Source organism: Centroberyx gerrardi, chromosome 19 (genome assembly GCF_048128805.1).
Source record: "Centroberyx gerrardi isolate f3 chromosome 19, fCenGer3.hap1.cur.20231027, whole genome shotgun sequence".
In the NCBI taxonomy this organism is placed as follows: Eukaryota; Metazoa; Chordata; class Actinopteri; order Beryciformes; family Berycidae; genus Centroberyx; species Centroberyx gerrardi.
In genome coordinates, this window is record NC_136015.1 from 15,969,133 (window position 1) to 15,996,966 (window position 27,834).

Consider the following 27,834-nt stretch of genomic DNA (forward strand, 5'->3'; position numbering starts at 1 on the left):
CTGCTGTCCCAAAAAATATTCAGGCAATATGATGCCATATTATAGGCAAGAGGTGTAGAGAGGCAATGTTGCATACAATTACAAATACCAAGATTTTCCGTCATACATTTATTCGTTATATCCCACTATTTTATACACATTTGTGGACACACAAATTTCTAAATTACCTCTCATCTAATTTCCTCAAAATGCTGCCAATGTATCATTACCTTTGATTTGAAGACAAGCATTAGAATAAATGGCTGATCTATTTCCTACTAAGTGGCTAAAATGGACCATGGTAAACTGATCCAGAGCTGGTTAGGGTGACAGAGTCGGTGTCAAAGTGTCTATAATGACATCTTGATAGAGCTGAAAGTCACAGACACCATCTGTCCTGTAGATGATAACAGACTACAAGAGCTTCACTCTCTGTCTGTCTCTCCCTCTCTCTGTCTATCTTTCTTTCTCTGTCTCTCTCTCCATGGATTTCAATATAAATTAAGTGCTAAGCAGCCTGAGATCTGCAGCCAGGACTCTCGTGGTCATCCTGAAGTCTAGACTAAAAACATAAGGTGGCTGTGTCCTTTTGCTGTCCAGGCTTCAAGATTACAGAGCACCCCGAGGAGCTTAGGCTGGCAAAAACACTGCCATCTTTTTAAAATTAGGCTAGCCTAGTTCTTAAAACACATTTTACAGACAATCTTTTGTTTCTACCTATTCCATTCTTGTTGTATTTGGCTGTTTTAATTTTATTTTAATTTTATTTTTTTAACAGTTTTTGATTCACGTCAAGCAATTTATGGATTTTTATCATTTGCAATACTGTGTTGAAAAGAGTTGTATAATGCTTATTACATGATTTTTATGTGCAAGGAACACCCTGCAGGAGTACTAGTGCGGTGCTAATTGCTCGCCAGTCTGTCTAACAGTCTCCACTGCCCATATGTCAGAGAGGGGCATGGGTCTCACACACACACACACACGCACGCACACACACACACACTTGTCTGTCGACTGGCAGGGGCCCCAAAACACCTGCTCCTCAAGCTGTCCTCGAGAGGAGAGGAGAGGAGAGGAGAGGAGAGGAGAGGAGAGGAGAGGAGAGGAGAGGACCAGAGAGGAGAGGAGAGGAGAGGAGAGGAGATCCCACACACTTAGCCTACAGCAAGGATTCATAGCATAGATCTATCCAGACATGCAACTGCCTACTGTCTAATTCTCTGTTGTCAAACTGACAGCCCACCCTCAGTCCATTTTGTGTTGTTGAAGGTAGCTGACTGAATAAATTGGTTGCAGAATATCTTCGCAGTAACTCCAGGTGTTGTACTACTGGCCTACACAAGCTAACGTGGGGAGGCATAAGTAAAGTAAGTAAAGTAAGTAAAGAGTTCAGGCAGCACTGTCAGACTTAGGCCAAAATATAAATGGCTCTCAAAATTATAACATTGTCAGCTGAGAAAGAGAGAGAAAATGAGTGCTAAATAATGTCTGGATGAATTTGTTTATCACAGTTCTGCGTACTTCAGCATTCACAGTTTAACAAATACAGATTTCTGCCTTTTCATGTAGGCGACAAGACGACGCTTCGTTACAGTGCTGCATAGAGGTCATACCAGTTGACTAATCAAGTTTTCAGTGGAAACCCTGACACACACATACACACACACACCACACACATATATACAGGCTGTCTCTCTTTTGTCTCTGCAGAGATAATGAGCCAGTGTTAGCCAAGGTAAGTACATGGCTGCTATAACTCAGCTACCATTACTGTACACATTCACAGTCCAAACACACACAGAAACAGACAGGCAAAACTGTCAAGCGCCAACACACACCGCTTCACAGACAGATACAACCAAGAGCACACACACACACACACACACACACACGTTATTGTTGACAGAGTCTCCATGTCTGCTTGCTGTGTCTAATTGTGCATTGCCCACTGGTCTGTGGTATCAGTAATTGGACCGAACAATAGAGAGAGAGAGTCTGTTATGGAATGGTGTCTAAACTACTGGTCTCAGATCAGTAGTTAGATACATAGTTCAAGCGAAGTGATCAGAAAATGACAGTTTTCTGATATATATACGTGAATGTTATACAAGGGGAGTTCACACTCACAAATGGAAGAAAAATCCTTCTCAAACAGAGATGTTAAAACGCAAAGTTACCATTTTTATTCTGCATCTTACTAATAAAATAAGATGGGCTGAAGTAGAGAAGTGCGAACCCCATCATCAGCGCAAAATTATCATCATCAGTGCAAAATGGTGCATTTAACATTACGGTTTGAGAATAGTTTTCTTCTATTTGTGAAATGCGAGCTCCCTTTGCACCTAGTCTTCATTGGATTTTTGGGCCTATGCATGTCCAGTCAGTACAATAGGCACAGATTCCGTTTGTGGCATTTTGATCGTTCATGTGAATGTAGAATAGGAGGTGTGAAGTAGCTGATCACTAAAAACAACAGCTGTTGGGTTGGCCAGGAAGAGTTAAAAAGTTAAGGAGAAGTTTTAAAAACACGAACGTGACCTAATCAAACTGCCAAAGAAACAGAAGCAGATGTTCTTTTCCCCCAGATGAACCACTTGTTTTGGAAGAATTAATTGAATTGCCCTTTGGAGTCCAACAGAACAATGGGCTCTCATGGATTTAAAGGGAATTACCACTCAATTTTATAGATTCACGTGTTCTTCCTATTGCTCCTCACTGTTACTCTAGGGGGAGAGGAGAGGAGAGGAGAGGAGAGAAGAGGAGAGGAGAGGAGAGGAGAGAAGAGAAGAGAAGAGAAGAGAAGAGAAGAGAAGAGAAGAGAAGAGAAGAGAAGAGAGTCCCTACGGAGAGCAGTCAGCCGTTCTGCCCCGTTGCTCTGTGGCTAATGGTTAACCTTCTAGCTGAGCTGGCACGTGTGTGTGTGTGTGTGTGTGTCGTGTGTGTGTGTGTGACCCTCAGGACAAAGGGGTGTTACTGGAGCGTGCAGTCTTACTATGCAACAACACATCGCCTAAGGCACCAATCTCACCTGCCAGTCACACACACATACACAAAAGCATGCATACAGGCATACACACACACACACACAGATGATTCTATCCTCAAAAACAAATATTTTGTAAATAACTTTAATACTACTAAATACTTAATAATAGTAACCCATAATATGCTTTTCTCATCATGCCAGCATTACTTTTTATAATGTTTTTCATGACTCAGTTTGGAATTTGGAAAAAAAAAACACTTTGTATTATTTGCCTCCATCTGCGTCTATGCCTGTATAGATGTGTTCAAAGAGACACATATGTGCATTTTCACTATCATTATTCACAGCCAACTAAACATGGCTGAAAATTAGGGGCAATTATTCAAAACCTGTCACACTGACACAAAATAAATCGCAGAACACACACACGCACACACACACACACACACACAGGCACCAAACACATGCGCACACACAGATGATGCTTACTCCAGATAAGTCCTACACGTATGCAACAAAATAAGGTCACGGAAACGCATGAATGCTCATACACATTTATCTGCGAAAGCACACGCACACTGACACACACATTCACTGAAGTGTGTAGTTCAGGTGCCGTGATAATGCAAAGGCTTACTGGAGCAGCACGCATGTTAATGTATCACACCAGGACCAGATACACTATGTATAATTCAACACAACAGTTATAGGACAAATGGATTAGCAAGAGAGTTTAAACTCCACTTGGATTTTTCAAATAATACTAATCAGATTTTTTTTATATGTAAAATGAGTTAACACACATCCGATATTACTAGCTACCAATTGGGACAAGTACCAGTCCCAATTTACTGACAAGCAGCATGTTGAAAGACACACTTTTGTGCTTGGTTATTTTCAGAGATCATGTTTTCTGAGGAACAGTAAATACTGAAATCCAACGATAAAATAATGCTAGTTTGAAAGCAAACACTAGTGAAATAAGCATACACAAATGAGATTGTCATGTTAGATGCCATGCTAATGCATCCTGACATGTATAATTAACTATGCTAAAGATGTAGGCTGACAATGCCAATTCACGATTACAATCTTCCATATATGTGCCTTTTTTTGTACTTTCTTTTTAGAATTGCACTATTAGCCCTTGCACATGTTTATAACCAGATTACTGGCAATTACAGTATGGAAAAAGAATCACCTAAATTGCTAAAATGAAACTAATGTCACTAACGTTTCACATTTTAAAAGGAAATTCACAGACTCTCTTAGTGACTTACAATGAGGGAGCAGGTTGGGCTGCAGTGTCTTGCTCAAGGACACTTCAACTGGCACATGGCAGTTTATGGACACACTGACTGTTGCAGAGATGAAACCTGTGACCTTTTGATTACAGGACAGTCTGTCTCACCACAAGGCCAATATGCCACTGGCAAGGACTTGCTATGTGTGTGTTTTTGTTTGCTGTTAAGTAAATTAAGCATCAATGAAGGATCTAATATAATAGACATAGGCAAACAGACAGACAGGTTGAACTCTGCGTGTGTGTGTGTGTGTGTGTGTAAGATAAGATAAGATAAGATAAGATAGTACTTTATTGATCCCCTTGGGGAAATTCAGGTGTGTGTGTGTGCGTTAGACATGATAGTTAAGCTTCTTGTTTAGCAAGTTTACATCAATAATGAAGTAAGATCGAAATATTAAAACACACTGAAATATAGATGATCTAACCTAGAAACCAAGTGGTGCCGCAGGGGGGATTGTTATTGCATGCCTATATTCACACACACACACACACACACACACACACATACACACACACAGACACACACACAAATACACACAGAAGACACGTGGAAGAACACACCACATTAGCATGCACACTCGTATTCAAACACAACCCACACATTTGACACATATCATATCTCTCCCTCACACACACCGCTACCTCCCACACACACACACACACACAACTTACCCTCACCACCACACACACACACGCACACAGTAAGTTGCAGCCTCCCACACACAAATACACATACATCTCTGTCCTCTCACATTTTAGCTACACACACACACATACAAACACACACACTCCTCCATCATAAGGGTGACAGATTGTGAACAGAATAGAATAGAATAGAATAGATCTTCAGTTAAGAAGATAAATGCTGGTTTCAATCAGTCTTCATGTACACGCATGCACATATATGTGCGTGTGTATCGACACTCACTGTCAGTTCTGTTTCACCACCTTCCTCCCCCTCCGCATCATCATCATCATCATCAACACCAAAACACTAAACTCAACAATGTTTCAAGTAAGGACAGTCACAACTGCTCTTTCATAGAAACAATTAATCCTTTCCAATACATATGTTTACACACACACACACACACACACACACTTCTGCATGCAGCTTTAGCTAATTTTGGAGACCACAGGACAACTACACATATGCTCACTCACACGTTTTCAAACACTCATGCACACATGATGCGATTTCTGCACTCACACACACATATACAAAAACACACAAACTACAGTCACACACACTCTACTGTATGATGAAATCCTTACCATGGTACAGTCCTTCCATTTAAACTCCTAGCCAGAGAGAAGAGAAGAGAAGAGAAGACAAGAGAAGAAAAGAGAAGAGAAGAGAAGAAAAGAGAAGAGAAGAGAAGAGAAGAGAAGAGAAAAGGGATCAGTGTAATCCCCCTCCCTCAAAAAAAAAAAAAAAAAACAGAAAATGAAGACAGACGGACAGCTAAAGAAGGAAAGCCAACATCCAAGTCTTCTCTGGTCTTGGGCTAGCGATGTGGCAGCTAACTCAGTAATGATGGCTAATGTCGGATTAAGCTCACAGCCCAGCCTCTTCCTCCCTCCTCCTCTTCCTCCTCCTTCTCCCTCTACTACTACAACTACTACTGTTACCCACACACACAGATACAGAACAGCACGAGTGGGAGTAAAAGAGAGAGAGGGGGGGGGGGGTATACAAGCAAGAGACAGCTTCCTATGACAGAAAGAGGGGGAGGGAGACAGAATGGGAGAAGAGGAGGAGGAGGAGGAAGGGGGGGTGTCTTTGTCTCCCAGGAGAGGGAGGGGGGGAAGAGAAAGAGCCAGATGCAGGGAGGGGGGAGAGAGAGAGAGAGAGAGAGAGAGAGAGAGAAAGAGGGAGAAACAGAGGAGAGACAGAAAAAAAAAGAGGTGATGGAACAACCGGGTGAGAGAGAGAGGAACACAGAAACAGAGGGAGGAGAGAGGAGTAAAAAGAGAGACAGTAATGGAACAGCAGGGAGAACAGAAGAGGGAGAAAGAGCGGAGAAAAATTATAGAGAAGGGGGGGAAAGCCACAGCTGAGCGGGAAAATGACAGAAAGAGAGAGGGAGAAGAGAGAATGGGTCATTCAAATGTGTGCGTGCATGTGTGTGTGTGTGTGTGTGTGCGTGTGTGTGTGTGTGTGTGGGCGAGCATGTGTGTGTAAGTGTGTGTGTGTTGCCTTTGGCTCCTCTGACAGAAGGAACCCCTACAGAGATCCTCAATAACTCATCATACAATTTTCTCAACTCATCTTTGTTCAGCAGAAACCTTCTATATCCAAAATAAAAAATAAAACTTTCCAGAAAATGGATAAAAATACTTAATTGCTCGATTGACTGCCATGTATTTGTTAGGGCCACACAATCATATGCAGAGATGTAGTGGAGGGTAAACCCACTTAAACTCAGTTTACACACCTTTTTATTTTCAGTAAATAGAGTTTACTCACCCTATTAGGCCGACAGAAATCTTTCAATATGACAATTAGAACATACATGATAATAAGTACAATCAAACTGATGTAAGTTATATGAGAATAGGAGCTTTTAAGGGGAAAAAAGCATAAATTAGGCTAATGCTTGTCTGAAAATATAGGCCTATTTTTGGGTTATAACCGTGGTCGTTTGCCTTATGATAATCACCCACTAGAGGTCATAGTTTAACCACCGCCTGTTCATCATTACATCACTGATCATTTGTCAGTGTATACTGCAAACTTAGTTTTAAAATCGCAGAATTCTGCAATATTGAAATATTTTATTTAGTTTAATTTTGTTTTGAATGCCTGCTTTAGTTTCTGCTGAAGATTTTGATATAAGATGCCAAACATGCAGTAAAATAATTTTGTTCCTAAAATCATCATGACTAATAATCAGGACTAATAATCGCGATCACAATATCTAGCAAAATAAGCCCTCATATTTCTGACATTTTTTAATGCATTATAAAAGGTTTGGCTTGGTCCCAGAGTCATGAAACACTTTCTATAGCCTAGATGGGAGACAGTGTTGGCTGTCAAAATAAAACAACAGTTAAAAATTGTGTTTCTGAAGAACGTTATCTCGACCCTGCCAGCAGTAGCGCCTACGATCGTAGAAGTCTCAGTCAGCATTTGACAAAATGAAAATCTCTGTCCCAAAGGCAGAAATGAATTCGCTTTTCCATCCAAATTAACTTTCTTTCACTGTAGCGCCAACAGGTATGAACCAGAACATGTGCCCGGATTCTGAGAAAATCACCCCTGGGTGCTGTCACTGGTCCTGGATATGTATGTCACAGTCTATTGGTCACACTTCACACTCCACACAAAGTCTGTGAATGAACCATGGCAGAGATAATCTCTTTCTCTGTCTCTCTGTCTCTCTCTCTCTCTCTCACACACACACACAAACAGGCAAACAGGCAGACAGACAAGACGGGAGATGCTCAGGAGTAAAGCAGATTAATGTGCCAGTGGATTAGTAGGCCAAGATGTCACACACACACACACACACACACACACACACACACACACACACACCAGCACGCACACACACAGACCAAGTACTGTAAGTAAGGCAGGTCTGTCAGTTCTCTCTCTCTCTCTCAGTATCCCTGCTAGATGAGTTGGTGTGTTAACATCACCCTCTAGTGTTACTGCTGCTGTCTGGGCAATGCATTCTGTAAAGGCAGAGATAATGTGTCATCTATTCAGAGAAATAAGCCTCTCACTGCTGCCGAATGCAAAATTCAGCCCCGGTTTCCTTCAGTGTATAACGGCCAAAGGACCTACCTGGGTTAAACTGACCCCCTACCTGGCCTGGACATCTGAAAAATAAAGTATATAAGATTACTAACATGGCTTGGGTTGGCTGGCTATTTCTAAGTCAAATGAAGAATGCTGTTTATGCTGTTTACAAATTTTGTATAGCCTGATGGAACATCATATTTGCCATGAGCTGACTCCAGGTCTAACAACATTTCAAGGGAAAACCCTGCTTGTCTGTTCAAAAATACAACTTTTATCGAATGAGAAAAATGGAAGATGTTCTTGTTCAATACATATGTTACACTCAGGGAAGGAAACTTCTTCACCCAGACAGAAAAGTAAGCCCAAAGTAATTTTTAGAGTAGAAAATAACCTCCATAATGGTTGTAGACAAACTTCTCTAGGATGCTGGAAATTACTCAGCATATACAAGTTTCAAACACCAAACAAACAAGCAAAAAATGCTAGAACTGGACTTACGAGATTTTTAAAAGTGACAGCTTTAATATCAGCTTATGCTAAGGTCAGCAGGAACTCAGTCATGATGTTGTTATTCAGCTTACTCACAGTTTTCTGGTGCTTGCAGCCACTGTGGCCAACAATTAGATTAGGAACAGGTCAAAAAAACAGAAACAACATTCAAACAGACAAAGAGAGAGAGGGAGGAAGACAGATAGACAGAGAAACACAGACAGACAGACAGACAGCTTAAAGACCGTTCTTCATATCCATTCTTCAATGAACCTTTGTCAATGCAACGCGCCTGCTGATGACTAATCGTACAGACAGACACACACACACACTGACACACACCGTGGTACAATACCCACCTCTCAATAAAGTGCAGACACTAGTTTATGGTAGCACACCAGTCTGTGCATGTGTATGTGTACGTGTGTGTGTGATGTCATGCCTATGGCTCGTATCCAGGTGTTTTATTGGTAATCTCTCTCTGTGTGTCTGTGATCTCCTATGGTTGTGTGTTTGTGTGTGTGTGTGTGTGTGTCTTGAGAAGAGATGAGGTCATATGATTGGCCAAGCAGACACCAATGGCTGCCTTTGTCTCTCCACTCTCCTCTCTCTCTCTGTCTGTCTGTCTCTCTTACACACTCACACACACAAACACACGCACACACATACATACACAGAGAGAGAACTTAGAAAAGTACCTGTCCTGTGCAACTTGTGAAAGCCTTTGTGTCCAGATCCAAAAGTTTTCAAGACTTGAAATTACCAAATCCACTTTCCACACTTTCTAAACTAGAGACTCTAAACTAGCATGAGATATCGCTGACACCATAGCTCTACCTTGTCACTAAACACTGCAGTATCTGGCCTAAACATCAAGCTGCATGTCAGAGAAAAATCTTTCGTTATGACTGAGTAAATCCTAAGTCATAACATACGTTACGTGACATTTTGGGCAAAATTATGTACAAAAATCTGTCTACAAGTATCACAATTCACATCAAATTTGCAAACTCAAATTTTTGGTCAGTAAGGTGCACTCCCATAGAAAACCTTCTAGATCGGGGCTCAGGATCCTGTGTGGCGTCAACCGATATGAGAAAAATCCCTCAAGCTTAAATGACTGTAGTAGTGTAGAAACATCTGAATGTCATTCTGATTGTCAGTGTCTATCCGCGTGTCTGTCCTCCGTAGAGGAGGGGCAAACAAAAAGACGATTTTCCTATGGGGATCCAAAAAAGTATCATATAAAATTTTTTTTAAAAACAAGGTAACAGTAAATCATCCCCCACGCATGATGTAGGCTAGTTTTTGTTTGGGCTAGGCCTAATCATTTTAAAGTATGTTACCCAATGCTGTTACAGTAAACTAAATTTGTAAGAATGATTAGTGTCATTTGTAAGGATGGCTGTATTTGTACAGCAAGTTTTGTGTCAATTGTACATGTGCTGTAGGGATTAGTTTGAAAGGTTGACCTTGAATTGCAGGTCCTCCATCAGGCCAATCAGTGTACTGTCTTCAAACACCAGACCAGAGTGTCAAAATGCTTCATCCCTCCAAGTTTTGTCAGAATTGGACCAGTGATGTCTGAGATATCATGTTTGTGTTAAACGTTTAGATTTTTTAATTTTAGCGCCCGTATTATTTTCCAAGTTTCGTTAAAATCAGACTAGTCGTGTAGCAGTTATGGTCTTTCAAATTTTAATTAATTTAGTTATAGCGCCTCCGTAAGGCCAATCACACCCTCAAGTTTTGCCACCATCAGACCTGAGGCTGAGATATCACGTCTGATGGACAGATGGACAGCCACAGACCGATTCCCATACGTACCTGGGACAATGTGAACATACAATTTTTATGTTTAGGTTTCAAGCTGGGAACACAGTACGTTTTGGGCCCCTCTCTCTCTCCGCCCATCTCTCTCTCTATCTCCTCCCATCTCTCTCTCTCTCTCTCTCTCTCTCTTCTAGTCTCATCTCTCTCTTTCTGTCTTCTCTCCACCCAGCTCTCTCCTCCTCCCACCTCCTTCTCGCTGTATGTCAGTATGACAAAGCCTAACAATTACTTCTTTCTTTCTCTCCCTCTCTGACTCACTGCTATGTAATTACCCTGACTGTCCTCCAACATCACAGAGAGAGAGAGAGGGGGGGGGGGTGTACCTTATTTACAATATCTACAGTTGTATTTGTCCATTTCTACAACACAATACACTGCATCATCAAAACTCAGAGAAAACATAGAAGAAACAAGAGGACAGTCATCATTCTACTGAGGCTGCTCCTTACACACACACACACACACACACACACACACACACACACAGCCGCTACCAGAGGGAATCCTTGTGTTCCAGATCCATTCATCACTAACACTCTGCATCGAAGCTGTGCTTGACCTTAGGTAGCTAGTACTACTGAGTGTGTGTGTGTGTGTGTGTGTGTGAATGTGTGTATGCCCTGAGGACGGACAAGTCATTAACTATGATGTCATTTCCTGCCATTGTAGCAAATTTCAGTTCTTACACACAGCAAGCACGCTATGCGCCCCACTGCTCTGTCTACCAACACACACACACACACACACACACACACTTAAACAACTGTATTAAACCAAGAAAGACAGGGAACACAAAACAATTCAGATTCATTCAGGCAGTGCAGAAAACCTGCCAGTTCTCTATTTATCACAGACCAAACAATAGAGCACCAAAAACTAAAATACACTGCCTTCTATAAAGCTCCTGTAGACGTTTTGATACCAGTGCAGAATAAATACAATACTGAACAGTGCGTGGCCAGCTACTTCGACAGAGGACGAAGAATTAAACTACACACACTCACACCGGCAGACATAACATACACACACTTTTTAAATGCTGTATATGCATCCAACTAAATTACATTTGAATTTACGTGGGATTCAAATACTACAGAGGTTCAATATGGTACACAATTTCCCGAGCTGTTTGGCCCTTTTGGATTAGTCTACAGTTAAGCTGCTAACAGTAAGAACTTGTCCAAGGCTGACAAATATCAGGATCATCAGCTTATAAACATACCCAAGACCTCTGATATGACAGCAAACATCCGCCCTGTTGAAGTGTCCTCGAGCAAGAATCTAGAGCTGGGCAATAACTCAATATTAGGCATCATTTAGCATCTTTCAGTGGAATCATGATGATATTGTTGTGATTTTGCATACGTAAGCCATATTGTGATATATATCGATATCGAAACAAATCCTTATGATTATCATGATATTGATTTCAGCCATATCTCAACAGCTAACTGAATCCCTACCAGCTCCAGTAGAGCTGACCCTGACCTCTGACCTCCCTGTGGAGGAGGCAAGCAAAAAGACAATTTCCATACAGAAATCAATACAGTATCAAAACAAATTGGCTACCTATCTACAGGATGAACGTTTCTCTCTGTTCATTGATTAAAACAACATCAGGGGTGTTGGGGTTGGTGGAGAAAATGGTTTGAGAGAATATCAATCACTGCGCCATTACACAAGAATGGTTGTACGGACACACATATTAGTGACGCTCCTATGACTGCTGCAGCAACCAACACACACCAACACACACATGCACACACACACCAGTGCAGGTGACAGGTGTCCACCATCCGGTGTTATTGTCTTATTGTCTTTTTCCACCAGCAAACACACACACACAAACGACTGCAAGCAGACACACACACACACACACACATAGGTAAGCCAAGTGTAAGTTGTACAAACAACAGATATTTCCAACTGACAAAACCTGAGTTTTGTTGGGTAAATATAGTCATTATCCCAGGGCAGCAATACACATACAGGCATGCACACACAAACACGTACACACACACACACACAAACACACACTTTCATACACAAACATGCAGAGAGATCTGAGTGGTATCGCTGGAGGAAAAAGGCGTTTTCCTTTCAGCTCCTGAGGGACACAGCATGTTTTAGGATGTACAGTAAGTGCTGTGTGTGTGTGTGTGTGTGTTGTATGCCTGTGTGCACACATGTGTATGTGTGTGAATGGAGCAGTGCGGGGGTTGCTTCCTGAATGCAACCAATCCAGAAGCAAAAGGAATGGACCTTCATTCAGCCTTCCTGTCTCCAAACACACACACACACACACACGCACACCATGCATATACACTCCTTTTCCTTCACAGCTGAAACCACATGCAGGAGGATGAAGGGGGATAACTTCAATAGAAGCAGAATTTACAGAGCAGACACACACAGACACGCATATGCATTCAGGACGCACACAAGCACCCAATTAGGACACATACAGTCCCGCATGCACAAGCACACACACATATACAGATACACACACACGCAAGCACAATGGGTGATTCATGCTTCCAAATGAAGTTACTAGTCTAAATAAAAGAATATGGTTTCCTCGGTTAAACTCTTCATACATTTTTTTTCTTTGTGAGATGAATTGAGATGAAAAATGTAAGTAGTCTGATTTTAGCAATAACACATTTGTTAGAATTGTTAGAATAGCATGACCCTTCCTCCACACAGCTGAATGGACAGGTTTTCCAATGCATGGATGTAAACCAACGGTAGGTACGAAGTAGCCATTCACTGAAAAAAATGCCGCTGTGTTTACCAGGAAAAAGGCAAACAAGTTAGAAAAAAAATTGCTCAGCCTGCACAGGAAAAAGTAGATGTTCTTTTCCACCCAAACAAACCACTTCATTTGGAAGCATGAATTCCCCTTGACACACACACACACACACACACACACACACACACATTAAGGACACACACACACTCATTCAGGACCCATACATACCTCCATACACACACTGATTGGTATCATCAGTAGTTAGAGTCATTATGAGTCACACCACACACTGCAATCTACTGACACTAGAGTAGTCTCTTTCTCTCAATTTTTCTGTCTGCCTACTCTCTCTCTATTTGTCTATAACAGAGGAGAATAGAATAGTAATCCAAATATTTATGAGTGGAGACATACAACCGAGTGGATAAGAACAGAAAAGAGCAGAACAGAACAAAGTAGGGTAGAATAAATAGACAGCAGGACAGAAAATAGGCTACAACAATAGAAAAATCACAACAAAACAGAGCAAAACATGGCACAACCCCGCAGAATGGAGAAAAAAAGAAGAAAACAGAACAGAGGAGAGCAGAGTAGAGATCCTGTCATGTAGTAGCCTACTCCTGTAAGATCTCTGAGTGTAGTCAAGTGTTACTATAAATACAGGCCTCCTGGACTGCTCTGCAATTTACACACACACACACACACACACACACACACACCACTGCCACGCCTGTATTAGCCTGCTTGTAGACTAGCCAAGAGGAAGAGTAGACTCAGAAAGGTGTAGGCTATCAGTTATTCACAAAACAGGGAAAGACCCACTAAAGTGTGCCTCTTATAGGCCAATTTCCCTTTTGAATACTGACTATAAACTAGTAACCAAAATGATCTTCAAGAGGTTGGAAATATTTCTTCCCTGTCTTGTTAATTCTGACCAAACTGGATTTATAATTAACAGGCTTTCCTCTAATAACCTAAGACGTTTTTTTAATATTATCCATTTTGCACAGAAAAATAACATACCCAGCATTGCACTCTCCCTCGACGCCGAAAAGGCTTTTGACCGGCTAGAATGGCCTTATCTCTTTAGAGTTCTCGAAAAATTTGGTTTTGATAGTCAATTTGTCGATTTAATAAAATCATTGTATAGGTCCCCCAAAGCTAGGATTGCAGTTAATGGGATTACTTCAGACTATTTCCCTATCTTTAGGGGCAACAGACAGGGATGCCCGCTTAGTCCTGCCCTCTTTACACTCACCCTAGAACCTCTGGCTGAGGCTATCAGAGTAGACCCTAATATATGCGGCTTCAAAATCGGACCTCTCACACACAAAATATCACTTTTTGCCGACGATATTCTTCTTTTTTTAACAAATGTTAAGAGCTCCCTCTCTCATTTAGTAGATATGTTGAACTTGTACAGCTCCTTTTCTGGTTATAAGATTAACCTCGACAAGAGTGAAATACTACCCCTGTTAGAGTTTAACTATGGTACTACTCAACACAATTTTCCCTTTAAGTGGTCATCCAGCAGGCTTAAATACCTGGGTATATTGGTGGATAAGAATCTAAAGAACTTATATAGGCTTAACCTGTTGAGTTTGTTGCAGAGAGTGGAAGATGACTTGAATAAGTGGATGAACCTCCCTCTTACTTTACTAGGCCGAATTAATGTTATAAAAATGAATGTTTTGCCTAGATTTTTGTATATGTTTCAATCCCTTCCAATTCATGTCCCCTCTGCATTTTTTTCTTCACTCAACAAGCTGATCAGACGGTTTATTTGGCGAGGTAAATCCCCAAGGATCGCTTTAGACAAACTTACCCTAGATTACGCAAAAGGAGGATTGAAACTTCCTAATTTTAGACTGTACTATTTGGCCGCACAATCTAGATTTTTGGCTCAACTGTTTGATGGGGACCCCCAAACCTCATGGTTGAACATTGAGAGACTAGAAATTAATGAGATCATTCTGTTTGATATCTTATACAAATGGGATGGAAAGTCGATCAGAACTAGTACCTGTAACCCTTTCATAGTTCACTCAGTCCAAATTTGGTTCAAGATACATAAGATGTTTGGGCGAGATGGTTTTCTGTCCCCCAAGACTCCCTTGTGGGGAAATAGGCTTATTCCTATCTTGTACCAGAATAGAAACTTTGAGTCTTGGCCTGAAAAGGGTATCACTCACGTGGAGCATTGTTATATGGATGGAATTTTTATGTCCTTTCAGCAATTAAAGCAGAAATATCTACCTGACAAAGATTTTTTTAAATACCTACAGTTAAGAAATTTTATAAGGGTTAATCTTCAAGGACAGTGGAAGCTACCCAAGATGTCACCCATTGAAGTCCTTTTTCATGATGGTCAACCAATGGTTAGAACCATCTCTAAGGTTTATGATGCCCTGTTACCTTTTCTGTCAATCCGTGAACCGGAAAGATCTAGACTTAGGTGGGAGAGGGATTTAGGTATAGAGATTGATCCAGAACTGTGGGAAGACCTATGTAGCGATGGTGTTACATGTACACTAAATTCAAGATATAGATTGATTCAGTTTAATTTTCTGCAACAGATTTATTTCACCCCCTCCAAGCTACATGGGTTCAACCCCAACCTCTCACCCCTCTGTTTTAGATGTGGTCTGGTAGAGGGCACTTTCCTTCATTCCACTTGGCAGTGTAGTAAACTACAAGGTTTCTGGCAGGATGTCTGTGATGCTTTATCCACAATTCATGGAGTTACTTTTCCAATGGATCCTGAGATATGCCTTTTGGGCAACTTCTCAAATTCTAATCTTACACATAGTTATTCCATCAAGCTTACAGAAATCCTGCTGGTCATTGCCAAAAAATGTATTGCAACGAAATGGAAGTCAGATCTCCCATTGCCAGTTGGATTGTGGCTCTCAGAAGTGAACAGCTGCATACCTCTGGAAAAGATAACCTATTCTCTAAGGAATAAGATACATCTTTTCTATAAAATATGGCAACCTTTTATCGACTACATGGAGAATCTCCCATCTCACATGATTGAATGATCATCTGCATGGTCTCTCTGTTCTCACCACACTAGTGTTGTAAAAGAACATTCTACTGTGGTTAAGGCTAACCTATCTCTTTTATCTGTTATCTCTCATTTGTCTGTTAAATTATTTTTGATACATCTGTAATGTACTGTGAACGTTTTTGTATTGTCATTGTGTGCCTGTATGTTTTGTATACTTTTTGAAAAACCAAAAATAAAATATTCTAAAAAAAAAAGAAAGGTGTGGGCTATCTTATTTTTCTCATGCAGTTCTCCTCTCTGTACAGTGGGTCACTCTCTGTCTCCAACCCTATGTGTGTCTATCTAATTCACATCCCTACATGAATGCAAAAATACCATTGCTGGTGCTGGTCTGGATCCATATCACAGAATTTCCCTGTGACTAAAATCTGATACAGAGCCAGATGCCAAATGTCAGAAATCAAAGCAAAACAACTTCATTTTCTACCGTTTTCACACGCTGAAGGTTATGGCATCTCTCTAAAGGAGAAAACTTATTATATTGTATTCAATTTGGTCCCATGATGCCCAATTAGTGGGCTGAGCCTGCACTCTGTCCCTCTTGGTTCAAGACACATCGATGGGATGAGTTTCCTTTTAATCGTGGCTAGTGATTTGAATCACTCCAACCTTGTATCTCACCCACTTGCAGGCTGTGTGCATTCATTTTTATAAATTGGTGAAACAGCCATGTAAAGTGATCTCTGCCCATACAAAGTTACTTTCATACACCACTGAAAATAATAATTCTGCAAGTGGTATAATATTTGGTCATGGTAGGCGAGCTGAATGAATGCAGCCAGAGTGGAACTAAAAGCGAGTTTCTCAAGTGGATAAGCTAATTAGCAGTGCTAGCCTTGTTTATTGGCTTGCCAATTCAGAAATACCAGTTTAATCTGCAGAAAGCTCTGTGAATACATGTTTTCAAATAATTTGCACTTTAACAGTTGTGTCAAAAGATTTGTTTTTACAACTGAGTGCTTACTCTGTGTCAGGAACAAGCAACATATGAGCAGGAACATAAAAAAAAAACTGCCTACTTTTAACCAATTAGTAACAGGCTATAACCCTAACCCTAGCTTGTTCAGATGATGTGATTTTCAGTAAGAGTTCAACATCACAGCCCCCCCACAACCACCCAATTTTGCTTTTTTCAGCAAAAATGGAGTCTATATGAATTGATAATCTAATTGAACTGTAAAAAAGGGAAAAATGAACAAAAACGTACCAAATTGTGACTGTGATACAGAGGTGCCCACCAAACCAAGACTTTTACGAAACCTTCCACCCCTAAGGTAATGGTTATGGATCAGATCAGTATGTAAGCTAATGCTTCAAGCTTAGTTCTCAGAATCGCAAACATAATTGAAAAAGTGTTAATGCTGCGTAGATTAGGCTTTTGTAGGCCTTAGGCAGCAACCAGACAGAAACAGATGAAGTGCAGAAGTTCATATGGATCCATCACTCTCTGTTCTTTGTCCAATTGTAATGCGAAGCGGAGGCATGGCGTTTTTAAAAAAAAGCGTAAACACAGAAACATGAATCTCGATAAGCGCAAGCTCCTTGCTATTTCCATTCTCGTTCAAGAAAACGCTCTAGGCTGTGGGTGCATGTCATACAACTCTGGGAAGCTGTGTAGGAGGAGTGCTTATCCATTTTGAAAATTGAGAGCGAAAAGGCGAGCTCCACCTTTGCCATCTCTGATAGGCTAGTGAACAGTTAACGCATAATGACATATAGTGCAGTCCGAAAAAAGTTCAAATGGTTTCAACTTTTGACTTACAAAAAATACGGACCAATGTGGTCACCTGGCCTCGATAGCCTCAAGATGTTGCTGCAATCTGAGTCTGAAGAAGAGGCAAAGCAGGTTCACACCACAGCGCTTGCGCAGTTGGGCAAATGCTGGACTTGGAGCCTGTTTCTGAAATATACTAAGTTGTATTTGACAGTGAAATCAAACTTTTTAGTGTGTATGTATTTCCATATAACTGTTATGTATATACTCAAGGATTAAGGAAAAACCTGTTTTTGACCAGCAGTACCACGGTGTGAGGTCAAGATTCCCTCCAAGGTTTTATAATGTTCGCATTCAAGATGCAAGTAAATGCAAATGATTTGCAGCAACATCTTTTGGCTGTTTGTGTTAATGTAGGCCCACGGCCAGGCATATCCATATTAATGTATATGATTCAATTTGTGGATATCTCTGCATAATACACCTTGAGTGTCTAGTAACTAAGCAACAGTGAAGGACAGTAAAATAAGTGCAGTGGGTTACATACAGGTAAATTAAGCTTAAGTAAATTAACCTGGCTACATGATAGTTGGGCTACATAGAGTAAGGTGTATGGGAGTCTCCATACAAAGCAAATGAGAAAATAAGAAAACTTTTATCTGGTCAACTACCAAGCTGCTCCATTAACCTTGTTGTTGGTTTATAGAAAATACATATTACGAGTTAACAAGCGAGTTGGCTAAGGAGGCCAAGGTTACAAACACAAACTAAGGACACAAAACAGTACCAAACCCATGACACTGGGAACAAAACAAACACTTTGAAACTGAGATTTACATGCAGTCAATGAGGAGCAAAATGTAGGCTAATCCGGTACTTATTTACCGTAGGTAAGAGTTAACGTTACTCCACACTACATTCAATCCATGTGACTGTGGCGACGAGTAAGTGGCAGTAGGTCACTCTCTTCTTCACATTTACTGTAAGTTACTGAAGTAAAAGTACGTTCTCGCTATGGCGTTGGGAAGCTAAGCTAACTTAACCGACAGTTCCCTAATATAATGAATTGAATAAATGATAAAACGGTCTAAATATTTAGGGGAGGAAGCGACTAACGACAGCCAACGTTAACGTTTAACCAACCGCATCCCATAATTTGTTTTAGCTCTTAAAATAACACCAAAAAAACACAATATCACTCACATTGACTTGTACAAGAGACGTCCCGGAGGTTTGTGTTGACTTTACCGGCGGGATAACGCGTTAATAGTCGGTTAATAATCCGTTATTTCAGTTGTAGAACAGGGAGTAAGAGAGTGTTTTTTCGTTCTCTCTCTCTCTCTCTCGCTCTCTCCCTCGCTCTCTCGCTCTCTCTCTCTCTCTCCAGTCGCCTGTTCCTGCTTCCCTTCCCCACATCCAGCATTCCAATATGGCTGCTGCTAGGAGCGACACACACACACACACACACACACACACACACACACACACACACACACACACACACACGCACGCACACACACAGTGGCCAAACTAAACTACTCCCTCAGAGGAAAGCCTTGCGGCAGGCGCTAGACAAATAGCAGAGAACTAACCTAGCTCATGAATGAATGACTGTGTGGATAGAAATTACATGTTAGCCTATTATTATTAGGATAGTAGTAGTAGTAGTCTATTCAATACATTCTTGATTATAGCCTAGTGGGTGTTTCAAAAGTAGGTATTCAATTTGGTGGAAGTAACTCATTACATTTACTCATGTTACTGTAATTGAGTAGGCCTATAGCTTTTTTTAAGGTCAGTAATTTTACTTTTACTTGAGTAGCTTACGTTTTTATTGAAGTACTACTGCTACATGAAATCACATACATTACAGAGTGAATAAGCATCAGAAACTGGACCATCGTAAATTGGCCAGTTGTGAAGCCATTCACGGTGAAACGTCAGTCAGCTAGAAGAGTGGGCTACTTTACTTTTTTCGTGCATTTAATTTTTAATATCCAACTTTTCCAATAAAAACAATCTAGTTAAAACTCTATGAGCTACTTTTAACTTTTACTTAAGTAGATTTTTACACCAGTACTTTTACTTCTAACTTAAGGCAAATATCAGCCAAGTAAGTACTTCTACTTGAGGAGAACATTCTAATACTCTTTTCACCACTGACAATTTTTAATATAATGACTGACAGACTGACTGGCTGGTTATCTGGTTGGCTGGCTGGTTGAACACAGGCTACAACAGTATCAATTATTTCTATAAATTGGAAATAGCAACCTTTGCATGCCAGGGGATTTCCAGTACGTGAGAATCCACTTGAGCTAAATAATGAATTGAATCCGTTAGCCTATTACAGCTGCATCTATTTTTAAACAATTTTATGCTCCTCTATTAATCATACCAATACTAGGATACACTCTCAGCGCCTCTCTGTTGTATTTAGGGAAATAAAGCTTTAGCCTAAGGGAACAGCAAAGCCCTCTTGTGTCTCAACGAGGACATCTGGTGTTCAATACAAGTTATTGCAGTGCATTTGGGATTATTTTCCGACTACGTGTGGCGCGAGCTTCAAAGTAGTGTAGGTTGTAATTATATGGCGTGCCGCGTGACAGTCCAGAGGTAGCCTATGGCAAATAAAGTCTCTTCCCCAAACCTCTACACTTTTAAAAAATATATATTTTATGAGCAATAAGCCTATGCACAAATTCACCTCACATATAAAATAAGTGACGGTTGTTTCAAGATAAATACACGATTAGAAGTAAGCTAATTGTTCATGTAATTTAACAACAGACAGAGAATTCTTCATACACTCAATCAAGGATGGGGTAGACCACCGGTGACGCACGAGACGGCATGAGATTGGTAGGCCTATTACACGCATGCAGCAGCCACCAGTATTTAACGACTCGGGACTGTTGTCTGAACAACTTCTCTCTCTCTCTCTCAAAACGGACTGCCGTGACCCGGATTCGAACCGGGGTTGCTGCGGCCACAACGCAGAGTACTAACCACTATACGATCACGGCTAGCCATCTATACGAGTCTTCTTCTGCCGAACAAGCATATAAAATACCAATCCAGACATTTTGTCAGTGATGATGAAGTAGCCTATGGCAACTTCGCACTGGGGTCATTTGGTTGTGGCAAAGTATGGGCACTTACCATTTGTTCTTGTAGTTCTGATCATTAAAAAGGAGAGAAAATTGATCGAGATTCATGGGAGCCATATATCCATATAGTTTTGGTTTGGAACACGTCCACGTTTACTGGCCGAATGAGCGCTTCACGGCTGCAATTCAATTCAATTCAATTCAATTCAATTCAAAGGGGCTTTACTGGCATACGTTTACATTGCCAAAGCAAGTGGAAATTAAAAAACAAAAAATATAACAATAAGTAAAAATAAACTAGAATAAAGAAATGTGTAAACAGAGCTGTGTAACATTGCAACATTGCAATCAAATATATGAATAAGAATAGGTAAAAAAAAAAAAATACAAACAGAATTTTATTTTTTTGGGCTGTAAAAAAATACATATATATAGCCTAGGCTACGTCTATGTAGACTACAGAAACCAGCACAGTGCAGGAACAGGCTACACAGATGATTTACAGTCTTCACGGTGGTTGTAAGCCTATTCCATTGGATGCCCTGTTGCTGTCACACCAGCTCACCAATCTTGCTGCTGTGTTCGCACATTGCTGTACTTCACACAGCAGATATGGAAGTTTCTTGTTTTTCTCTCTCCCACTGTGTTTCTCTCCCAAAACGGACTGCCGTGACCCGGATTCGAACCGGGGTTGCTGCGGCCACAACGCAGAGTACTAACCACTATACGATCACGGCTAGCCACCTATACGGGTCTCCTCCTGCAGAACAAGCATATAAAATACCAATCCAGAATCTAAACTGCTGTCACGATTCAGTTATATAAAAGTCGCTGATATCATCTAAATGCATAATGTTACTGAATTAATCGACTGACATTTTGTAAGTGATGATGAAGTAGCCTATGGCAACTTCACACTGGGGTCATTTGGTTGTGGCAAAGTATAGGCACTTGCCATTTGTTCTTGTAGTTCTGATCATTAAAAAGGAAAGAAAATTGATCGAGATTCATGGGAGCCATATATCCCTTCCTTTCATCTATGATGCTGAACTATAGCAGCTGCCCCAATTTCCCGCTCCTCTCCTTTCCTTTCCTATCTCTCAAGGTAATAGTGGCAGGAGATGAGGTGGTGGTGAGGGAAGGGAGGAAAGCACCAGTAGTTTTGATTTGGAACACGTCCTCCAGTCTCTCAAACTGTCCTTTACTGGCCGAATGAGCGCTTCACGGCTGCAATTCAATTCAATTCAATTCAATTCAAAGGGGCTTTACTGGCATGGGAAACATACGTTTACACTGCCAAAGCAAGTGGAAAATAAAAAACAAAAAATATAACAATAAGTAAAGATAAACTAGAATAAAGAAATGTGTAAACAGAGCTGTGTAACATTGCAACATTGCAATCAAATATATGAATAAGAATAGGTAAAAAAAAACTAAAAAACTAAAAATACAAACAGAATTTTATTTTTTTGGGCTGTAAAAAAAATATATATATAGCCTAGGCTACGTCTATGTAGACTACAGAAACCAGCACAGTGCAGGAACAGGCTACACAGATGATTTACAGTCTTCACGGTGGTTGTAAGCCTATTCCATTGGATGCCCTGTTGCTGTCACACCAGCTCACCAACCTTGCTGCTGTGTTCGCACATTGCTGTACTTCACACAGCAGATATGGAAGTTTCTTGTTATTTCTCTCTCTCCCTCTGTGTTTCTCTCTCAAAACGGACTGCCGTGACCCGGATTCGAACCGGGGTTGCTGCGGCCACAACACAGAGTACTAACCACTATACGATCACGGCTAGCCACCAGGACTGGTATGAGGTTCATATAGAGAAACACCACCACAGAATGGGCTCATGATATTGACATAAACATGGTCATGGTTCAAGGACTAACCCACAGACGGGGACAGGAGCAGTCGATAATTACAACACTAATATTTTATTATGAAGGGACATTAACACTCGTTTTAATAGTGCTGTAATTATTGAGTTGTTATTGAACATGGAGGTTTAGTAGGCTAATACTCCTGAAGATGAGAGAACATATCTACTTTGTGATTTGGAAGAAACTGAGAACGAGATTCATTTTATGTTCTATTGTCCGGCTTATGTTTGTTCTGGCTAGATGATTATGAAAAACTTGAACTATGTTTTAGAGAGGGCAGTTTCCATATTGCTCGCTTCATTTGTAAAGCATGGGAAAAAAGGCAAAATATTTTGTTTGTGTGATACCTGAGTTTGCCGCATCATTTCTCCTTCTTTTACTATTATATTGTACATGTAACTAAGTGATAGTGTCATGTAAGTCCATGTGGGCTGGGCACCTTGTGTGTATGACACTTAAACTAAATCATCATCATCATCATCATCATCATCATCATTATTGAGTGTTCCACTCCCTGTCTGTGGGTTCTGACCTATGGATGTGATTTTCTATTATAATTGTCCAGGGCTGTAGAGCGCCTGTGCCTTGTGGCCGGTTTGGAGCGCAGGAGGACGCGCTTTATATCGAACCTATATGTGAATGCATGTAACAGAATGAAGCCACAGACAACTGACATTTTGTCAGTGATGCTGAAGTTTGGCAACTGTTCACACTGACGTAATTTTGCTAGGGAGAGATCAAATTTGTTCTTGTAGTTCGGATCATTACAAAGGAGAAAAAACTGCCAGAAATGTCTTACTTCCTTTCCTCATCTCCTGGGAAGTGGTGGGGAAGGAGCAGCGGTTTCAGTTTGGGACACATCCCTCCACGTGTCGGCCCCTCTCTCAAAGAGGACTGCCGTGAGCCGGATTCTGTCACTGGTCTGTCTGCAGTGAATCAGATTCAACCACTAGGTGGCAACAAATGACCTTCACTGGATTCTTGTAGCCTATCAACATAGTCATTCAAATCAATATATTTAGCTGGAGGTATACACACGCACACGCACGCGCACGCACGCACACACACACACACACACACACACACACACACACACACACGCACACACACACACACACACACACACACACACACACACACAACAGCAACATTCTTCTCTGTCTGCTGAATCAGGATTTAACCTCTCTCCCTCTCTCCCTCTCTCTATCTCTCTCCCTCTCTCTCTCTCTGGTTGGGGGTGGTGCAGCACCTGTTCTAGTAATCTGACTCTCTGTCTCTCTCTCTCCCGTGCTGGGCTGCAGTACATTAATGCGGCACACTAGACAGATTTTTAAAAAAAAGGTGTGTTTCATTTACCTTACCCAGCACTTTATCTATCGACCCTCTGTTCCCGCTGAGTCACAGTCAGCCAATAAGGCAGAGGTGTGAATAAAGCAAATGAAGAAGTAATTATTCTTTTCTGTTGCCTACGGACTCTTGTGGGGAATACGTGTGAGAATAAAATAAAACTACAGCACATTTGTTCTGGATTACCAAAGGTCACAAGCGGCAATTGGCAGGGTCCAAGCACTTGAAAATGTGTGATGTGGACCAATGTGCAGGTGTGATCCCTGTGACATACTGAGCATTTTGAAATTTGAATGAATTTTGCACTGTATACAATGACTGAGATATAAATACAATGGATGTATATTTAAAGTTATGATGTTGCTATAGTGCCACCTATGGGCGAAATGCCACCAAAAAATGACAGTCCAGATGTGCTGTGTGGCAAATTTGGACAGAATTGGGCAAGATTTGTAGGAGTAGCAAAAAAAACAGTTTTGGAAATAACTCAAAATGGCAGACAATCTTGAAGACGGAAATGGGCGGGTCCTACACCAGTAGATGCCTGAGGACCCAAGGAATCCAGGGACAAAATACATTCGTTTCTACGATTTATAGTCTCTGAGTTATGGGCATTTAAATTTTTAAAAATTTGCTGTAGCACCCCCTGAAATGAAAAATGCCATAATATGTCCCATTTTTAACTATAAACACTGCATACATTACACTTTCTGATATTTCTGACTAAATTGGACACTGTACAGTTTACCTTTCATTGTAACAGCACAAGTTCTATGTCAAAACACTCCTGCAGACCTGTACTTTCACTGCACACTAACATTTAGGTCCAAGCTGTTTAAGAAAAGTCATGACAGGCCCTCAATGTCAGCCATACTGTAATAATGTGACATTTTCACTGTGACAGTCATTTGTAGAATAAAGTATGTAAGACACACTTTCGAAACACACGCAATAGTCTCAAGTCAAGTCTTTTTCACACTGTAAAATCTTTATTTTACTGGTTTCAACAGCAGGTGCGACTGAAAAAAAAAATTGTGACCAAAAAAAGTGTAGATGTGTCTTGGTCCTGGTTGAACACATCAGCTGCGGTCCCTCTGCATCCTCGCTTGACAATATTCTCCTAGAGCCGAAACACAAGATTCTTTTAGGTAGTTTGTCCAAGAGTAATGAGTTTACATACATCCACTATGTAGTCACAGAAGTAACTTTCACTCTGACAACTCATACATGACACACCTTCGCTTTTCACTCTGAGTGATGATGTTCAGGCTCACACCAAACAGAACAGCTTTGGAGTACAGACAAGTGAAAATACCTGCTGCCATCAGTTTGTTTTAGGAGGTTGGGACAGTGATGATAACGGTCGAAACAAAACACAATACCTACACCTCTGCCATGCAGTGCAAAGTACTGCATTGTTAGGAATCTTTGTAGTGGATGAAGGAGCTTTACTAGCTGCTTCTCATACTGCAACAGTGAATCCATAATTTCAACATCTAATACTATGCTGTTACCATATTCTCTTTTCTTGGTGAAATCTACAATTATGCTTCCCAATGGGATTTTACAGTAACTGGCAACATCACCAACTCAAAGTTCCACCAATTTTCTGGTGGCTCTGGAACTTCAGGAAGAACACTAATGCCATCGCACCAAAGGCTCCTCAACTTTTGGCTCACAGAAGTGGGATAACAAATATGTGCAGCCTTGTAGACCTTTCGTCTATTTCCCTCTCCATCACATTAGGCAGACTGCTCTGGTTTACGAGCATTTAATCTATTTCATTCTCAACAACAGGGAGATCAAGCTGTATATTTCCCTGGCTGTCCCGCTCTATCCCTTTATTTTCCATGAAGAAAATCCCTTGGGCCGTGTCTCATAGTTGTATGTGCTAGATAAGCATGCACATTTAATGGGATTCAATTTCTCTACTCTGCGAAACTTTCAAACATTTAAAATGATACCAGTTTCCACATAGATCACATGCAATCACTGCTTCCTTGGGGTCATTTGAGGTTTGGCAGTCTGACCCACTCATCACCTACTCTCTTTCTTGTATGCGTTTTGCCTACCCGTTGTTTGATGGGAACAACACAGATATTATCAATTACAGTGTCTGTAGTACAGGAAAATGCACAACTAATGTGTTTATTATCTGTGTACGAATTGTTGCTGATATCAAGATATGCATTATCGGCTTTATCTGCACTATCTATGTTTAAAATGTCATACATTTTTTACAAGCTTCTTTCTTCCGTGTGTCTCTGTTTTCCCATGTTTAGGATGAGAAATGTCCAACATCTCTGCAGGTCAGCTGACTACATTCCTCTTCTCATATCTTTTCCACACACACTTGACATCAGTGCAGGAAAGCTCAGCATTTCCACTATCTCTACTACAGCCCTCAATCGCAAACAGAACGGCAGCAATGTGACCGCATGCCTCACATAATAATTATAGGCCTCCAAGGACTTGTAGGCTCGCAAAGCCTCAACAGTGCAGGGTCCAGGAGTGTTGATTAAGTAGTTATGGATGTCAATGTATTGCATTGGGGGTAGTTTGGAGGGGTCAGCATACCATCCATCACTCAAAGTGTACGGGTCGGGCAATGAAATGAATTGCTCACCTACTTGAACATATATATCCAGATCTACTGCCTGTAGTTTACGTGCATAATTAGACAGTTGGGACATTTTTACTCTCTCTCACTGTCTCCCTGTCACAACTGCTCTCCCTTTCCTTAGTTTCTCTCCTGGGTTTATCTGTCTCTTGTCTGGTTTCCCTGCCTCTTCTTGTCTGCTAGTCAGTCTCTCTCTCTCTCATCCCTGAATTGACAGGCTTTCCTCGCTGGTCTAGATGATCATCATTTTGCCTGCCACTCGTCTCTTGCACAGTATTCTCCACTCTCCTCCAATACTGATGGATTACAAGAACAAATCTCATTTATTGGATTCAAAAGTCTCTCTCTCTCTCTGCTAGTCTCAGGTGGCAGCAACTCTCAAAAACCAAAAGATAGTAGATCTGTCGATAGATGGCTCGCTATCTGATGTGATATGGTAACTGAGGTAAAGATGGCTAACTAGACCTAACTGTTAATGTTAATTGGGCTGTTGTGTACACAGCTAGCTACTTACTACACAGCAACGGCTGTAGTGATAAAGGGCCGTTATAACAGCCGCATTTGCGTTACGTTAACCGATCGTAGCGAAGTAAAACATTACATTATCATTTAAAATATATTTCAGAAACTGTTTTCTTGATCTTTTACCTTGGTCCTGGAGCGGTCGAAGTTGTCAGAGTCAGTTATCCACCCGGAAATAGGTTTTTTGTTGTTGTGATGTCAAGCACGTCATATAGGAGAGAGAGTAAACAAAGCAGGGAGCTGTGGTTAGCTATAGCTTTTGACAAGAAACTCATTCATTTATCCCGATGGGAAATGCCAACATCCAACATGACGTCACAGTGCCGTTTATGACGTAGGCATTCCATGGCCCTAGAGTTTATAAATAACCCCGTTCGAAAATGGAACTCCACGCAAGCGAAGTACAAGCGAACGGTGGTGGGTAACTTTGCTTGTGACAAGCGAGGATAAAGGACAAGATTA

General features: G+C 40.9%; 1 protein-coding gene and 3 non-coding genes across 4 annotated transcripts in view; all 4 read right to left on the minus strand.

The window, feature by feature from the left end:
* The window catches only part of ptk2aa (protein tyrosine kinase 2aa), a 70,052-nt gene extending 50,791 nt beyond the window's left edge, over positions 1-19,261 (minus strand). Inside the window, exon 1 of the mRNA XM_078290453.1 lies at positions 19,087-19,261. The gene's annotated coding sequence lies outside the window, so the exon portion shown is untranslated. The remainder of the gene's footprint in view (positions 1-19,086) is intronic.
* Positions 19,262-20,837: 1,576 nt separating this feature from the next.
* trnah-gug (transfer RNA histidin (anticodon GUG)) lies at positions 20,838-20,909 on the minus strand. Its single transcript has one exon. It is a non-coding gene; the product is annotated as a tRNA-His (tRNA).
* Positions 20,910-21,658: 749 nt separating this feature from the next.
* On the minus strand, positions 21,659-21,730 carry trnah-gug (transfer RNA histidin (anticodon GUG)). Its single transcript has one exon. It is a non-coding gene; the product is annotated as a tRNA-His (tRNA).
* Positions 21,731-22,723: 993 nt separating this feature from the next.
* trnah-gug (transfer RNA histidin (anticodon GUG)) lies at positions 22,724-22,795 on the minus strand. Its single transcript has one exon. It is a non-coding gene; the product is annotated as a tRNA-His (tRNA).
* Positions 22,796-27,834: the final 5,039 nt, after the last annotated feature.